The sequence below is a fragment of the Macadamia integrifolia genome, chromosome 9 (genome assembly GCF_013358625.1).
Source record: "Macadamia integrifolia cultivar HAES 741 chromosome 9, SCU_Mint_v3, whole genome shotgun sequence".
Lineage (NCBI taxonomy): Eukaryota > Viridiplantae > Streptophyta > Magnoliopsida > Proteales > Proteaceae > Macadamia > Macadamia integrifolia.
In genome coordinates this window covers 10940900-10947443 of record NC_056565.1, presented here as the reverse complement: position 1 = coordinate 10947443, position 6544 = coordinate 10940900, and the positions used below count along the sequence as shown (strand labels likewise).

The 6544-nt window shown below is 48.0% G+C and overlaps 2 non-coding genes across 2 annotated transcripts in view; both read left to right on the top strand.

Moving 5' to 3' along the window:
• The first annotated feature begins 4644 nt into the window (after positions 1-4644).
• LOC122090426 lies at positions 4645-4800 on the top strand. The gene has a single exon (XR_006143645.1). It is a non-coding gene; the product is annotated as a 5.8S ribosomal RNA (ribosomal RNA).
• A 234-nt stretch (positions 4801-5034) lies between these two features.
• LOC122090388 overlaps positions 5035-6544 on the top strand; it is a 3405-nt gene continuing 1895 nt past the window's right edge. Inside the window, exon 1 of the ribosomal RNA XR_006143615.1 lies at positions 5035-6544. This exon is cut by the window's right edge and continues 1895 nt beyond it. This is a non-coding gene — a ribosomal RNA (28S ribosomal RNA).

Below are 6544 nucleotides of genomic sequence, written 5' to 3'. Positions count from 1 at the left end.
AGTGCCGACCACGCTTGGTCGTACTCATAACCCCATCAGGTCTCCAAGGTGAACAACCTCTGGTCGATGGAACAATATAGGCAAGGGAAGTCAGAAAAATGGATCTGTAACCTCGAGAAATGGATTGGCTCTGAGGGCTGGGCACGAGGGTCCTAGTCCCAAACCCATCTGCTGTCAGTGGACTATTCGAGCTGCTTTCGCAGTGAGAGCGGGTCACCACGTGCCGATCAGGGGACAGACTGGGAACGGCCCCATCCATGGCCTTCCCCGGGTGTCGAACAGTCGACTCAGAACTAGTACGGACAAGGGAAATCTGACTGTTTAATTAAAACAAAGCATTACGATGGTCCCTGTGGATGCTCACGCAATGTGATTTCTGCCCAGTGCTCCGAATGTCAAAGAAAAGAAATTCAACCAAGTGCGAGTAAACGACGGGAGTAACTATGACTCTCTTAAGGTAGCCAAATGCCTTGCATCTAATTAGTGACGTGCATGAATGGCTTAACGAGATTCCCACTATCCCTATCTACTATCCGGCGAAACCATAGCCAAAGGAATGGGCTTGGCAAAATCAACGGGGAAGAAGACCTTGTTGAGCTTGACTCTAGTCCGACTTTGTGAAATGACTTGAGAGGTGTAGGATAAGTGGGAGCTGGAAACGGCCAAGTGAAATACCATGACTTTTAACGTTATTTTACTTACTCCATGAGTTGGTGGCGGGGCTCTGCCCCTCCTTTTGGACCTAAGGCCCGCCACGGCAGGGTGATCCAGGCGGAGGACATTGTCAAGTGGGGAGTTTGGCTGGGGTGGCACATCTGTTAAAAGATAACGTAGGTATCCTAAGATGAGCTCAACGAGAACAGAAATCTTGTGTGGAACAAAAGGGTAAAAGCTCATTTGATTCTGATTTCCAGTACGAATACGAACCATGAAAGTGTGGCCTATCGATCCTTTAGACCTTCAGAATTTGAAGCTAGAAGTGTCAAAAAAGTTACCACAGGGATAACTGGCTTGTGGCAACCAAGCGTTCATAGCGACGTTTCTTTTTTATCCTTCGATGTCGGCTCTTCCTATCATTGCGAAGCAGAATTCGCCAAGTGTTGGATTGTTCACCCACCAATAGTTAACATGAGCTGGGTTTAAACCATCGTGAGACAGGTTAATTTTACCCTACTGATGACAGTGTCGCGATAGTAATTCAACCTAGAAGGAGAGGAACCGTTGATTCACACAATTGGTCATCGCGCTTGGTTGAAAAGCCAGTGGCGCGAAGCTACCGTGTGTCGGATTATGACTGAATGCCTCTAAGTCAGAATCCAGGCTAAAGAAGCAACGCCTGTGCCCGTCACCCATTTGCTGACCCGTAGTAGGGGCCCTCCGGCCCCCAGAGGCACGTGTCGTTAGCCAAGCCCCTGCAGTGGACGTGTTGTGTGGGCTACCTTGAAGCGTAATTCCTATCAGGTGATGGGTAGAATCCTTTGCAGATGACTTAAATAAGCGATGGGTATTGTAAGTGCCAAAGTGGCCTTGCTGCCACGATCCACTAAGATTCAGGCCCATGTCGCATCGATTTGTCCCCTCATCTTTTTCCCCTTTTCTTTCCACCCAAATATTTCTAATTCTACCCTCACACCCTCCTGAGGCTAGGATTGTCCACGTGTGGCCCCAGGTATGCCCCTAAGTGTTAATTGCCCCAACAGTTGCCTGAGTATGGTTATGCATGTTGCCCAAGTGAAGTGTGCCTATGTGTGCACATTGAGTGCCACTAAGTGTACACGTTGTCACGACCTGCGCAACATAGGCCCATGGACTTAGGCCATTGGGCTAAGTAAGGTCCAAGTTCTAGAGTTTTCTACAAAGGTGTAGTAACTCTAGATAATTTTTTTGTAGATATTTCTAGAAGATATTTATAGGAGGTATTTTGGGAGAGATTTCTAGAGTTCTCCACTAAGGAGGTGGGAAGCTTCTAGTTTCCTCCAAAACCGTTGGATGGAGGATGTTTGTAAATATCTTAGCCATCCATTGTAACTTGGGGTGCCTACAAATAGGTGTTGCCTCATTTGGCAAAGACACTCACCAAGGACCAACCAAGAGTGTTCAACCGAGCAAGTGAGTTCTAAAGCCTTGTACTCAAGAGCTCTCTAGTGCAATACAAGTTCATTCTTCTCAAACTCACTCTTGTGTTCACCTCTTCTCTTCCTAAGTCCCTTAAGGAGGGTGGTTAGGATGACTTAGTGCTAGTGGGAGTGCTAAGAGCTGACGCGGCCTCTTAGAAAGGTCTAAGGCCGTGGATTATGTCGGTAGTGGATGCAATCCTTATTTCATCCCTCTTGCCTGCCCTTGTGGTTGGTGTGAGGTGGCTTGGCATACGATGCATATGTCCACTTTCTTTGTGTTAGTGGTGCATGTGCACCGTTTGTGCTCTAGGATGCGGGACATTTTGTGGGGCAAGGTGGATGTGTGTGTGTATCCTCTTGAATCCTTTGGTTGCGCCTCGTTGCACAGGAATGATAGACTGCCATTAATGTATGGAGCAGCGTCACCCAATGCACAATTGGGGATGTGGTTCCTGCAGTGCTTTGGCATCGAGAAAGAAAGTTACCTGGTTGATCCTGCCAGTAGTCATATGCTTGTCTCAAAGATTAAGCTATGCATGTGTAAGTTTGAACTAATTCATACTGTGAAACTGCCAATGGCTCATTAAATTAGTTATAGCTTGTTTGATGGTATCTGCTACTTGGATAACCATAGTAATTCCAGAGCTAATATGTGCACCGAACCCCGACTTTTGGAAGGGATGCATTTATTAGATAAAAGGTCGACGTGGGCTTTGCCCGTTGCTCTGATGATTCATGATAACTTGACAGATCGTATGGCCTTTGTGCCGACGACGCATCATTCAAATTTTTGTCTTATCAACTTTCAATGGTAGGATAGTGGCCTACTATGGTGGTGACGGGTGACAGAGAATTAGGGTTCGATTCCAAAGAGGGTGCCTGAGAAATGGCTACCACATCCAAGGAAGGTAGCAAGCACGCAAATTACCCAATCTTGACACGGGGAGGTAGTGACAATAAATAACAATACCGGGCTCTTTGAGTCTGGTAATTAGAATGAGTACAATCTAAATCTCTCAATGAGGATCTATTGGAGGGCAAGTCTGGTGCCAGCAGTCGCAGTAATTCCAGCTCCAATAGCGTATATTTAAGTTGTTGTAGTTAAAATACTCGTAGTTAGACTTTGGGATGGGTCGATCGATCCGCCTCATGATGTGTACCGGTCGTCTTGTCCCTTCTGTCGGCGATGCGCTCCTGGCCTTAATTGGCCTGGTCGTGCCTCTGGTGCCGTTACTTTGAAGAAATTAGAGTGCTCAATTCAAGCCTACGCTCTGGATACATTAGTATGGGATAACATCATAGGATTTCGGTCTTATTGCGTTGGCCTTTGGGATTGGAGTAATGATTAATAGGGACAGTCGGGGGCATTCGTATTTCATAGTCAAAGGTGAAATTATTGGATTTATGAAAGATGAACCACTGTGAAAGCATTTGCCAAGGATGTTTTCATTAATCAAGAACGAAAGTTGGGGCTCGAAGACGATCAGATACCGTCCTAGTCTCAACTATAAACGATGCCGACTAGGGATCAGCGGATGTTGCTTTTAGGACTCCGTCGGCACCTTATGAGAAATCAAAGTTTTTGGGTTCCGAGGGGAGTATGGTCGTAAGGCTGAAACTTAAAAGGAATTGACTGAAGGGCACCACTAGGACTGGAGCCTAGGGTGTAATTTGACTCAACATGAGGAAACTTACCAGGTCCAGACATAGTAAGGATTGACAGACTGAGAGCTCTTTCTTGATTCTATGGGTGGTGGTGCATGGCCGTTCTTAGTTGGTGGAGCGATTTATCTGGTTAATTCCATTAACGAACAAGACCTCAGCCTGCTAACTAGCTATATGGAGGTGAACCTCTATGGCCAGCTTCTTAGAGGGACTATGGCCGTTTAGGCCACGGAAGTTTGAGGCAGTAACAGGTCTATGATGCCCTTAGATGTTTTGGGCCGCACACGCGCTACACTAATGTATTCAACGAGTCTATAGCCTTGGTCGACGGGCCCAGGTAATCTTTGAAAATTTCATCGTGATGGGGATAGATCATTGCAGTTGCTGGTCTTCAATGAGGAATTCCTAGTAAGCATAAGTCATCAGCTCACATTGACTATGTCCCAGCCCTTTATACACACAGCCTGTCGCTCCTATCGATTGAATGGTTTGGTGAAGTGTTCCGATCGCGGCGACGTGGGTGGTTCACCACCGTCGACATCGCGAGAAGTCCACTGAACCTTATCATTTAGAGGAAGGAGAAATTGTAACAAGGTTTCCATAGTTGAACCTACGGAAGGATCATTGTCGATACCTGCCCAGCGAGACCCATGAACATGTTGTGTTGCTCGATCAAGGTAGGGCGTGGGAGAGTGAGCTCCTTCCTTCCCGACCCTTGTAAAAGGTCGGCCTGTGATCCTTCGTAGCATTCGACCTAAACACAACCACTAGCGTGGTCGGCGCCAAGGAACTCTCAATGGAAAGGACATCATTGCGCCTTTGGTGTGGTGTGGTCATCCTAGATTCGAATCTTTATCTTAATGACTCTCGATAACAGATATCTTGGCTCTTGCATCGATGAAGAACGTAGAGAAATGCGATACTTTGTGTGAATTGTAGAATCTCGCGAACCATCGAGTCTTTGAATGCAAGTTGCACCCTAGGCCATCGGGCTGAGGGCACGCCTGCCTGGGCATCACACGTCATGTTGCCCCACCTCCTTTACCCCTTGTGGTAGTGGTGCAGAGCAAAGATTGGCCCCCCTGTGTCTCTATTCGAGGTGTGGTTGGCCCAAAGTCAAGGGCCCCTTATGTGGCAAGCATCACGATGAGTGGTGTTTTGAGCCACTTTGCCATTGTTCGAACATTGTGTGCATGTTCTGCTCCCATTGGGCTCTAGTGACCCTGATTGCCATTCGATGGCATTTCGACTGCGACCCTAGGTCAGGCGGGGCTACCCACTGAGTTTAATCATATCAATAAGTGGAGGACAAGAAACTTACAAGGATTCCCTTAGTAATGGCGGGCGAACCAAGAAGAGCCCAGCATGAGAATCAGGTGGCTTTGTCATTTGAATTGTAGTCTGTAGAAGCGTCCTCAGCAGCGGATCTGGCCCAAGTCCCCTGGAAGGGGGCACCGGAGAGGGTGAGAGCCCCGTCGTGTTTGGACCCTGTGGCACCATAAGGCGCTGTCAGTGAGTCGGGTTGTTTGGGAATGCAGCCCCAATTGGGCGGTAAATTTCATCCAAGGCTAAATATGGGCGAGAGACCGATAGCGAACAAGTACCACGAGGGAAAGATGAAAAGGAATTTGAAAAGAGAGTCAAAGAGTGCTTGAAATTATCAGAAGGGAAGCGGATAGGGGCCAATGATGAGTCTCGATCGGATTAAAAACGTTAATAGTCGGTCCACCGCTCGACTCGGGCCATAGACTGATGTGGATTACGGCGGTGTCCCAAGCCCGGGTTGTCGCATTATGCCTGAGGAGATGTCATCGCCGTGATCGTGGTAGGCAGCGTGCGCCTTGATGGCATGCCTATTGGTAACTGCATACTCTGGGCATCGACCTGTCGGGCTCCCCATTCGACCCGTCTTGAAAGACAGACTAAGGATTCTGACATGTGCACGAGTCAATGGGAGAGTAAAACCCATAAGGCATAAGGAAGCTAACTGGTGGGATCCCCTTGTGGGTTGCCCCGCCAACTGACCTTGATCTTCTATGAAGGGTTCGAGTGAGAGCATACCTATCGGGACCTGAAAGATGGTGAATTATGCCTGAGCGGGGCGAAGCTAGAGGAAACCCTGGTGGAGGCCCACAACGATACTGATGTGCAAATCATTCGTCTGACTTGGGTATAGGGGCAAAAGACTAATCGAACTGTCTAGTAGCTGGTTCCCTCCGAAGTTTCCCTCAGGATAGCTGGAGCCTGCGGGTGAGTTCTATCAAGTAAAGGTAATGATTAGAGGCATCGGGGGCACAATGCCCTCGACCTATTCTCAAACTTTAAATAAGTAGGATGGCATGGCTACTTCGTTGAGCCGTGCCATGGAATCAAGAGCTCCAAGTGGCTCATTTTTGGTAAACAGAACTGGTGATGCGGGATGAACCAGAAGTTGGGTTACAGTGTCGGATTGCACACTAACCTCGAACCCACAAAGGGAGTTGGTCGATTAAGACAGCAGGACGGTGGTCATGGAAGTTGAAATCCGCTAAGGAGTGTGTAACAACTCACTTGCTGAATCAACTAGCCCTGAAAATGGATGGCACCGAAGCGCGCAACCTATACCCGACCATTGGGGCAACTGTAGGCCCCAATGAGTAGGAGGGCACGGCGGTCATCGTAAAACCTGGGGCATAAGCCTGAGCGGAGCGACTGTCGGTGTAGATCTTGGTGGTAGTCGTAAATGTTCAAATAAGAACTTTGAAGGCTGAAGAGGGGAAAGG